We start from the raw sequence: 11,734 nt of genomic DNA on the forward strand, positions 1-11,734 counted from the left end.
AATGGTCCTCAGGTGTCTTCTGTCCCTCCTGCAGCCCAGCGCGGCAGCCGCGCCCCAACTCTGCACATGCAAGTGAATGGTGTTCCGGCCACACCTCACCCCTCCCCAGCACAGGGCAGAGGCAGTGGGGCGGTCGAGATTGGGAAGGTGCTGTAATGCTCCCTGCACCTTCAGCAGCCGCCCCGCCTGGCCGTGGCTCACAGCGCCCTGAGGTGGGCTGGCTCAGACACTTACCCTGTTCCAGTTCCAAACGCTGGATGGACATAGAGTTTCCAGGTATCCGGTTTTCGACAGGCATGCCCGGTTGAAAAGGGACCCTGGTTGGCTGTTAAAAGTCCGGTCAGCAGCACAGCAGGGACCAGGGCTAAGGCAGGCTCCCTATCTGCCCTGGCTCTGCACTGCTCCCGGTGGTGGCCTCCAGATCCCTGCGGCCACTATGTGCCTGGGCAGCTAGGGAGGCTTTGAACACTGCCTCCACCCCTAGTGCCGGCTCCACATCTCCCATTGGCCAGGAACTGCAACCAATGAGAGCTGTGGGGGTGGCGCCTGTGGGGGCAAGGGCAGCGAGCACCACACAGAGCCGCCTGGCCACGCCTCTATCTAGGAGCTGCAAGGACCTGGCTGCTGCTTCCTAGGAGCCGCAGTAAGCGCTGCTGGGACCCTGCACCTAGCACCCTGGCCTGCACCCCAACCCCCAGACCCAACCCGGAGTCCCCTCCCACACCTAAACTCCCTCCCAGAGCCCTCATTCCCCCCAACAGCCCAACACTCTGCCCCAGCCCTGAGCCCCCTCCTGTACTCCAAACCCCTCATCCCCAGCCCCACCCCAGAGCCCACACCCCCAGCCGGAGCCCTCACCCCCCACACACACCCCAACCCCCTCCCCCAGCCCAGAGCCCCCTCCTGCACCCCAAACCCCGCGTCCCTGGTCTCACCCCAGAGCTGCACTCCCAGCTGGTGTCCTCACCCCTCCTGCCCCCCAACTCCCTGCCCCGTCCCGGTGAAAGTGAGTGAGGATGGGGGAAAGCGAGTGACGGAGGGAGGGGGGATGGAGCGAGCAGGGGCGGGGCCTTGGAGAAAGGGCGGGGCAGGGCCTCAGGGAAGGAGGGGGCGGGGCAGGGGTGTTTGGTTTTGTGCGATTAGAAAGTTGGCCCGTGCCAGGAGGCCACCTGCCCACAAGGGAGCTGTATGTAGTCACTTTTTAACTTTTAACCCACTTTTAACTTTTAGGCACCCCTAGAATGCCGGCACCCCGAGGCATGGGCCTACTGTGCCTAATTGGAAATCCTGCCCTGCATATTCATTTATATATGAGGAACTGGGGGGATCAGTGATTTGGCCAAAGTCAGAGCGAGCGACAGAAGCAGGATTGGGAGCCCTGGCTGTAGCGTGTAAGCTGTGTGGTCTCATATAGACTGTCTTGCTTCCCTTCATATCTGTCGCCCAGGCCCTCTCGGCTGGCACAGCCGGCTTCTCTGGGTGCAGGCACTCAGCAGCAGCAAAGTCCACGGGTCAGGGCAGCAGAGCCCTCGTCCAGACAAGGGGACACGAGTGGTGAGCAAAAGTGACAGTGGTCAGGCAGGGGCACAGTTACAGATAAAATGCCACACCACTGCTGGTTTTTGCCAGTTAGGGCTCGCTAGCAACATTAGTAACGCAGCAGTGCAGGGAGCTGATTGCAACGGGCTGGGAACCCCCCCGAAGGGAGAGCAGAGGAGGACATGCCCTGGGAAACTGGCATTCTCTAGGGCACTGCCACGTTTTCCAGCCAATTCAAAGCTGCCCTGGCTGATATCCTTGGCTATTCTACAGAGCATAGTCCACAAACCCTCCTCCCTGGGGAAAGCCACAGGTGGGTTTCAAAGGAGTTACACCTGGGATGAAAGTGGTCCAATAGTAACTTTCCTTAAAGGAGCCCAGGGTGATCAATTGCTTTGGCATCAGGCAAGTCTGCTCCCTAACTGTCCCAGCAGGAAAGGCCTGGCCTCGGGGCATCCTTTCCATCACGACAGACATCAGTCACTGTGCATAGAACATGCTTGTGAATAATGCTGGCTGTGGTGGCTCCCAGGCGACAGGGGGCCTGGCGTGTCCAGGTATCTGATTGGCCAGCCAGCGCAGGCTGCTCAGAGGTGAGCAGTGACGCACCGTTATCCAACACACCCTGGATCATGGAGCCTCTGGCCAGGCCAAAGGATTTTCCAAAATCTCATGAATACATTAAAGGTTTGTATCCACCTGTATGTGACATCTGTCCTCTGGAAGACATACAGGCGGTGCTCTCTAAAGCACTTGGGAAACACTTACTGGCCCACTTCCAATGCTAAGCCAGTGAGAATGGGCACAGAACACGACTGCTGGGGGACCCCGAGAGTGGTGGTTATAATGCTAGAGTTCCATGCACCTGCGATAATGCTGGCTGCACAATGCTTGCTTGTTTTTTCCCAGTTGATGCTACCAAAGCACTTGTCCAAACCTAACACAATGGCTGTGAAGGAACAGAACAGAGACAGAGTTCCTGGCAACCTTGCTTTGGGCTGACAGCCTGGGCTCGACACCTCTCATCCTGACTCCTTTGTGAGTGACTGGGTGGAAACAAGCTAGATCTGCTGCTTCGGCCGAACCTCCTACATCAGCTGTGTGAGTAAGGCCCAGCCCCACGCCCATGACGCAAACGAGGCTCGGGTTATTTCTGAGACCCACCACTCTAGCGAAAGGAGGGGCAGGGAAGCAGAGCGCCTAAAAATAGGAATCATGGTTCGCCGATAACGACATTAAGCGATGAAAATGCTCTCCAGCCTTAGCCGTTCTGGTGGGGGGACAGAGCACCAGTGGCTGTTATTGCAGTGGGGAAGAGGTAGAAGTCGAGCGAAGTGAATGCCTTTTCCTGCCCAAACACACAAAGCCCATGTGCAGATGTCTGTCGGCATTCTGCATTTCATCAGCTAGGCGTACAGAGCCTGAGTGAGCTTCACACACCAGCCTATGCCGCAGTCCTGCATCCCAGAACCATTAAACGGGGGAGGAGTTGAACCTTTGGCTAAGAAGGGGCAAATAGCACCAATTTCATTGCCTGTAGCAAAGTGGCTGCTGCTCAGAGATGCAGTTTGCCATGGATAGCAGAAATACCAGCCAGCCGGCGTCTCAGTGTGGACTGCCACTGAGAAGGATAATCCAGGTTCATCTGATCAATTTCCAACATCCCCAGCTCTTTGTGTCTCTGAGCTCTGCAAGGGCGGAGGCTGAGAGCAGAGTGTGCAGGACACCCATGCACAGAGAAGTTTGACAGAGCCATGTTTATAATCCCATGGAGTAGCACTGTGAAAACACCAGCCAATACAATAGAAAGAGAAAGCAAATATTCTGCTGTGGGCTATTTCCGAATCATCTTGTGCCCCTGTGTGTTGTTGCAAAAGCAGTTTGCTTTTGGAGAGAGGCAATTCCCTTCAATCCTTGCGAGGCAATGGTGCCGCAGTTCCTCCAAACTTCACCTACCGAACCCTTGAATGTGTCAACATCATTTCCCAGCCCTAAGCCTATGCTGCTGCCTGGATCTACACTCCCTCCCTCCCAGCCCTGAAACCCAGCCATACACCACTCCTGTCTCCTCCGGCTAGACGCAAAGGCAAAGGACAGAGAAAGCCGCCTGGGTACCATGCCAGTCCCCATCTATGTAATTAACATGCAACCGACACAGCGCCCCGGCTCCGCAGGGACCTCTCCCACCAGCCCCACCGGCCTGCTAGGAAGGATTCAGAAATCACTTACGTGGTGGAAAACGCTGCTGTTCTCCCTGCAAGGATTCTGCCTGTAAATGCTCTGCTGGGGTGAAGGCAGGCGGGCTGGTTAAGACTGGTTACCTAGGTGATGTATTCCAGGGCTGTGGGAAGAATTCGAAAGCTTCAAGGAGCAGCCTGGCGCTTTAAGAGCACAGCTGCTCACAGCCCCTGCTGGCTCCCTGCCAGCTGAGGACCTGAAGCATAAGGCCCTTGAGAGCCCCAAACAGCTGTCGCTCCCAGATGTGACTGGTCTCCTGCATCATTCAGGGGCAGGTGCTGGGGGCTTGGTCTTCACAGTGACCCCAAGGCTGTCCCCAAGGCTGGACGCTGCCTCTTGCCCTTCCCTGCAGGGTTCTGGTAGCTCTGACTGACGACCGGGCAGCTCCCACCAGGAGGGCCGGGTACAAAGCGCCACCCTCGTCCCTGTGCACCCCTGGCACAGACGAGTGCAGCCTGCCCTCTCCTGGACAGGGCTGGGCAGGAGCTGGGCCATGGCACTGCAGGGCAGGGCTCGCCCTACACCTCCTGAATGGCAATGCCATGCGCCCGCGCAGCCTGCGTCCAGGGAGGCTGTGGGTGGCATCATGCTTCTAGAGGGTGGCAATATGAGCTCTCACTGCCCAGCAGCACCAACCCGGGGCCTTCACTGTGCCCTCTGGCCCTTTGTGATTATGCTGCTCCATGGTCCCCTTCTCTTCCCCCGACCTCGCAAAGGGCCTCAGCACGGGAGCAGCCCCGCTCACTGGCTGCTGGTAGCTGAGTGCACAATCCACTGCCTTGCTGATGGGGGTCCCGCTGCAGTGCAGCTCCCTGGGGAGCTGACTGTGCACCTGGGGCCCATGGAGATGGACCTCATTGGTCCTGGGATGGAGCGATTGACCCTGCTGTGTGACTGGGGCCAGGGCATACAGCTCTGTCTCTTCCCAGCACTCTGTGTGTCACCCCTTTATTCCCGGGGTTCAGAAGAAAATTGAACCTATGCCAGAAATGGGGCAAATGAAGCCCCCTGGGGCTCTCAATCAAGGGCTGAACTGGGGGCTGCAGCACAGCCAGACCTCCCAAGCAGTGGTTGGGGCCGGACTGTTTTTAACATAGTTCTTTGGGGGGAATTTCCTAGATTTGTAAAATAAAACTAAACTGAAACCCCCAAGAAATTCCATCATGGTCGATGGCCCCATCCCCCTCTTGCTGCCCCTCCTTGTGCCATCCAAGGGGTTCACACCCAGCTCTTCATCACCCCAGCACACACTGCTACCTCTTGAGCCAAAGCAGTAACCCTGCTCACTGCTCGCAGAGCTGGAAGCAAAGCAGAGAGCAGGGCTTTGAGGGCTTCCAGCCCTCAGCAGAGCTCACTGAATGGATGCTGCTAACCTTAGCGTCATCTAGCTAACAATATATCTGACCGCGCTTAGATGGGGTGGCTCACTAAAATGCCTGCTTTAGCTCAGCCATTACACAGCCCCTTAGCCTGAACCCCGCAAGCCCGAGTCAGCTATCACGGGCCAGCCACAGGTGTGTAATTGCAGTGTAGGCGTACCCTGAGTGATCAGAATGGATCCTTCTGGCCTTAGCGTCTATGAATCTCTCCTTTGCCCATCATGCACTAGACCATTTTCTCTCCACCTTAGTACTTTCTCTCCACCTGCATCTCCCCACCTCTGACCTGTCACCCCCCCCACACTAACATCTCCCAAAACATGCACTGTGAGTGTCCAGTTATAAATGTTTTTAATTCAGATTCCTTAGTCCTGTCTGATTTGATCTGACCCAAGTGCTGCCCATCTCTGAAACAGAATGGAACCAGCTCAACCATGAACCCCAAAATGACCCTCTCTTAGGGAGTCATTCTGGATGGATGGTGCAAGTCACAGGCAGGCACCTCTAGGCATAGCACGCTAGGAGACTGTTTTGTGTGCTGGGATTCTGTACAATGGAAAGTGTGTCGTAATACCACACAGCACAAGGTCAGAAATGCTGAGCATGAGCCACAGTGCACACCTGAGCAGTGAGAAGTACAAGAACATGGCACTATGCACCATGGCTACCGCACTCCCATGATGCACCCCGGTGACAAACCATGAGCAGAGATCACTGTGCCATGTGGGAGATGTAGTCTGGCTGGGGAGCCTAGCCCATAGAGGAGAATGCAGGAACTACAACTCCCATGAGCCACTGCAGTGGTATTTGCAAATAAAAAATGTGGGCATTCATTTTTTTGCTGAAAAGCCAACATTTCCCATGTTGTTTGCAGGGTTGTGTGTAGCTATGTTGGTCCCACCATATGAGAGACAAATATTTTCTATGAGCAATTTTGACAAACAGTTTTTTTTTTCATTTTTGTCAAAATGTTCTGCTAAACAATACCCATTTTCCAACCAGCAGTACTGGACAAAGTAGCCAGGGGATGAACTATGTGGTTGGTCCTTTTTGGAGGTTCTTAACAAGGAGACTGTGAAAAAAACATCTTTTCACGTCTTCCCAGTGCATCCCAGCTCATCTTCTCCCGCTTCATCTTCCCTGACTCCAGATAGAAGGAGCAATAGGCCAGAGGACTTTCTTCCAGAGAAGAATGCCAACAGGCCTTGCTCTTCTTCAAGAAACTTGGTTTTTCACCTGTGAGCTGTAAGAGTCATCATATGATCATGGTATCCAGTTCTCACCCACTGGGGGACCCTAAGTGCCAGCACTGCAGAGACGCCGAGAGCCTGTTCTGCCTCCCTTCCCTTGGGTTACTTTCTGCCCCCCACCTTCCTTCCTCCCAGCCTCTCTCTCACTCTCTCGCCTTTTCAGCATCTCCTGAAATCAACTGCACTGCATCAACACAGCCAGATGAGAGGACCACAGTCCTGCCCTGTCTTAAAAAAAACCGGAAAACCAACCCAAGAACATCCCTGGTTGGGACACGAACCAGGGTCCAAGCAGTAGGTGTCGTAGTTGACCTGCCAGCCAGAGTGTCCATTTGTAACAGCCCAGCACTCCAACAACATCCCCGAAAGCCCTGCTGCCCCCACCTTCTCTATCCTGTATCTCTTCCACCTTGTGTCAGTCTGGGTGTTAGAAACAAGAGACATCAGGACTGGCAGGAAAATTAACTCTTTCCTGTTCATCACAAAAAGTTGTTAATAACATAATAACCTTTAATATTTTGCCTCCAAAAATAAAACAAAGTGATTATGCAAAACAAATTTCATTAAAGCCTATTAATGATTTTTTATTCTATTTCAGTACAAAAACCTCTTTTAATTTCTTATGTTTAATCAATACACTTTCAACTTTAAAATAAACGCTATTTTTTTTAAACCAAGACCTCTTGTAGTGAGGCAGAGTGGCCTTCATCTGAGCCTGACAGAGAGGGACCACGCCACTTCCCCTGGTGGGTGGAGCCAAACCAGCCCCGCCCCCTATGCCGAAGCAGAGGGGCATGGCAAGAAGTATAAAAGGCAGGCCCTGCAGCTCAGTCGAGTTGGAGCCTGGGAAGAAAGTAGATGTCTCCAGCCTGCTGCAGAACTCTGGAGCCCAAATTGCGCTGTGCAACACTCTGCCCCCGGAGGAGACCGTCCACGAAGAGAAGTTGCCAGGACTGCCACCAGCCGTGTACCCTGAGGAGATGGTGGACCCTTGGACTAAGGAGCCCTGATCCCAGACGGAAGTAGCCCAGGGAAACCAGGCTTTAGTCTGGTTGTGCTGCCAGAAAACGAGTTGGTGTGTTTTGGTGGGATCCCCACTGACCCAATGGTGGAACCATCTGCCACTGTTAGGGCCCTGGGCTGGGACCTGGTGGAGTAGATACACACCTACACAGACGCACACACATATATGCAAATACCTGCTTATATACACAGGCACATATGCCTGCGCCCACTCTCACACACACAACATTGGGGCTGTTCGGGGCTGTGTGTCTGGCTCAGACCTATTCCTGTATGTGACCCTGAGAAGCCCCCAATGCCTGCTGGCAAGGGGGTTACAGGAATGCCCTGATCTCCGTCTGTACACGCTGGTTCACCACAGAATGTGGTTGAGGTCTCAAATGAAAGCTGGGGTCACGCTGGCCATTAATGTTGTGACAGGTATGTACAGATACTATGTAAGGAGTTATCTACAGATACAGAACAAACAGGTTTCTGCCAGACAAAAGGTGTTTATTCACCTGTCTTTCGGTCAGTCATGTAAACTAAGCATTGTAAGTTGGCACCATGGAGGTCCCTTTGCATACAGCATCAACGGCGGTGATGTGAAAGCAACAGGGAGGCAGCACACTGGAGAATAAGCTACGGAGGATTATCCTAACTCAGGAAACAGACAATAACCATTGGGGGATATGAGGGAAGGCAGCCCTCCATCCTGCACCTCAGAAGTAATCGGATGGGGCATTTACACTCATGAAAACAGGATCACAACCGTGGTTGAAACACTGCAGAAGATATGTGGGTGTTTCCACTATCCTTACTCACTATCTCTTGAATCTCAAATGTTTCATAATAAACTTAGGGCTGTCTTCACTATAAATCTGTCTCAGCACTGCGATGTTATACAAGGAGCTGATCCTGAGTGACTCATACAAGCTGGGATGCTCACTAGTCCCTGGGGAACAGCTGGCCCGGTATTTCTCTGAATATTCAGTGGAGTAGAGGCTGGACACTACTGGGGAATGTTTAAAGGGGTACGTTGATTGTTAACCCGCAAGGCATAGTAAGGGCTGGCATTGCCCAGAGGAAAGTGTTTGGGTGGCACACATGCTGATGTTGTCAGGGAACTGACGCCCAGTTAAACACAAGCAAGTCTCACTAGAGGCAAGGAGGTAACTAGGTGACTCACAGTCCTGGGCACCCCGAGAACTGTAACACCATAAACAAAGACAGTGAGAGCAAACTGAGTCAGAATATTGACTTGCCTATACACTGATGCTTGGAGCCTGGGTAGCAAACCAGAGGAATTTGAATTGCTCATTCATGTGCTTCAGTTCACTCTAGTTGCTATTACTGAAAGCTGGGTGGGATGATTTGCACCACTGGAATGTTAAAATCAATGGTTATAACCTATTTAGGAAGGATCAAGTGGGCAAAAAGTGAGGGGTAGGGGCACTCCATGTCAAAAATGGCATTACCTGTTTCTGAGTCACTGATAACTCTGATACCTGTGCATTCAAGATAATTTTCTTCTATGTCCGACCCAGCAGCTCCACTTGCTTCCATCACCTGCCCCACACGGAGGGGCAGCCAGACCAAATCTGAGTGAGTGGCATTGTGACCTGGCATATGGGGTCGCAGCACCACTCAGGATTGGCCATCACACCACCTCCCACCCAAATCTGGTGGTCGCAGGCCCCCTGAAACATGGGCCCTGTGCAAGTGCACTGAGTGCGGATTGGTTAATCCAGGCCGGAGTGCAGGAAATGTTCTACTTCAGCTGGGACAGAGGAGCTGGGGGGGGGGGGGGGGGAGGGCGAAGCCGGAGGGGCGCGGGTAATGTGGGGGGGGGGGGGGGGGGGGGGGGGGGGGGGGGGGGGAGAGTCTAAGCAGGATGGCTCTGCGACATCTGGAACTGTTGGGAGGTCAGGGGGTAGGTAGGTACCCACCGCCCATGGAATTTCTTTGGACACCCCAGCTTTCGTCTACCACAGAATGGCCCCCAAAAGCTCTAGACAGGGATGGTGAACCCCACAATCACAGCACAACACACGGACAAACCACAGGCAAAGGAAGCACAGAAATGGAGCTGATCCCAATACACCTTTCAAAAAATAACCCGCCTGACAGGAGTCCCTTTCTTGGGCTCCAAATGGCTCAGGAGACGGCCCTGGTTTCTGCAACCAGTTTCATCATTTGTGAGGATTCCCCAGGAAGTTTCATCCAGTCACTTTCACCAGACAGTAACTGTTCGTAAACGGGTCACACTGAGTATCCCTCCTTTCGATTGCTGTCGTATGATCGGTTACCCAGCTCACGTGATATTGCATCTGCTTCCTCAATTCTGTTTGAAACAGGAGAACAGCAACAACAACAAGAAATGAACTTTTGGTACAAATTTGGGGAACTTTCCGGATCTGAACTAAATTCAGTATGTTTATTCGCAAAACTACATGCTCCGTTTATCACAGGCTAGTCTAGTCTCCATTCTCCTCAGCGCTGTAATATTGGAGCACCTTCCAGTCGTGCCGTAAGCAACATGACTAGAAACCAGAATGGAAAGTAACATCCTGGGCAATATGATGAGAAAGCAACGAAAGGACAAACACCCGCATCTGGATCAGCACCATGTGTAAGCTGGGGCTTCATGTCTAGGCAACAGGCTGGACTGGGGGGGCCAGGTTTGGATGCAATGGTGCACTGGGAGCTGACCGGTGAGACCACAGCCCAGCAGGACACCAACCTCCCATTAGTCACACGGGGCAGTGGACGTTGTGATGCAAGAGGTCAGGCACTGGGAGAGTTCGTTGCATGGAAGCTTGATGTTATTTCAGACGTTTCATTTGAAAATTGATCATTTCTAAAATGAAATAATTAATGCTGGAGTTGAAACAGCAGCCTGGTATTCATTTTGTCATTATGAATTTCAGACTGGAAAGTTCCATGTCATTGTAATGTACACCTTCCACATGCTCAAGGGTTAATGTTCTAAATGTTCTAATTGGAAGGACGCTGGGTAAAGTTAATGATAAAGACAAACAAATGCACACTCTAAAATAAAGATGTGCCATGAGTAAACTACCTGAAAGGCCTTGGTTATCTAAGGACAGAGGTTGCTAGCCAGCCTTTGAAATTGAAATGTGAGCATTCCATTCTGTTCCATCCATTTTTTTGTCCTTATCCAAACAGAATCAAATCCAGATGCTCCCAATCTGCAGGTACAATAAGCGTGTACACTGCATACAGTGGCTGAGACACAGAGAGGGCAAATTTGTTAAATAGGAGGAAAAAATAGGTGTGGGCTTAGAGGGACTAAGGAATTGTGAAAGGAACACTGGAAATGTTACCGGCCAAGGCAAGACAATGGAGCATGTGCTGAAACACATAGCTGTGACTTTGGGCCAGATAAAGCTGGTGGTTGCTGTGGCTGGTTTGCAGTTGGCCCCTGGCTCTACACATGGGGAGGGAGGAGTGATCTGCAGAATCGTAAAGGCCGGATTTTTTTTCACATTTTAATTGCTCCACATTTTACACATTATGCCACTGGGCATATGAATGTTTAACCCATGATGTCTGGTTCCATTTGCACTGTGAAATCATCATTACATTAATTGCAATGCTGTGAAAGTGTAGCTGACGTTAAAGCGATTGCAGAGAGGGCTGTTGTCCTGTGCCAGTGAGTTCAGAAGCTCCTAGATGAGGTCAGACATCTTCCATTTGGAACTTTGGGTCCTTTGGCTTGTCATAGGGCCTCTCCTTCCCACACCCCCCTGCAGCATACAAGTGAGTGAGGGGGAGAGCATAGAAATTAACTAGAGAAGAACTGCGAGGTTTGGCTGAGCGACTTCTGATGTCACAAGCAATGACACTGCTTAAGAATGACCTGAACTATTGACCTGGCCCTGATTATAATCACAACAACCGCATACAAGAATCATTAATAGATTGGCTTGATTACAACAGACTATTGTAAATTGCTACCCGCAAATGGCCTTTAAAAAAAAATTCATTATATTTTTATTGAAATTTTTGTATAAAAACATTCACTAAGTGGTTATTGACAAGTCTTGTTTATTGAAAGCCACATTCTTCCTGTAAACAATGTTATTTCAATAATCAGAGGGGTAGTTGTGTTAGTCTGTATCCACAAAAACAACAAGGAGTCCGGTGGCACCTTAAAGACTAACAGATTTATTTGGGCATAAGCTTTTGTGGGTAAAAAACCCACTTTTTAGATTCATGGAGTGAAAATTACAGATACAGGCATAAATATCATATTATCATAAATTATCAGAAATTATCATAATTATCAAATATTTATGCCTG

The 11,734-nt window shown here is 51.6% G+C and overlaps 1 protein-coding gene across 1 annotated transcript in view; it reads right to left on the reverse strand.

Moving 5' to 3' along the window:
• The window catches only part of LOC113406885 (neuronal vesicle trafficking-associated protein 1-like), a 44,962-nt gene extending 41,161 nt beyond the window's left edge, over positions 1 to 3,801 (reverse strand). Inside the window, exon 1 of the mRNA XM_026653724.1 lies at positions 3,769 to 3,801. The gene's annotated coding sequence lies outside the window, so the exon portion shown is untranslated. The remainder of the gene's footprint in view (positions 1 to 3,768) is intronic.
• Between the last annotated feature and the right edge of the window lie 7,933 nt (positions 3,802 to 11,734).

Source organism: Terrapene carolina, unplaced genomic scaffold (genome assembly GCF_002925995.2).
Source record: "Terrapene carolina triunguis isolate 2854851 unplaced genomic scaffold, T_m_triunguis-2.0 Scaffold147, whole genome shotgun sequence".
NCBI classification, from domain to species: domain Eukaryota; kingdom Metazoa; phylum Chordata; order Testudines; family Emydidae; genus Terrapene; species Terrapene triunguis.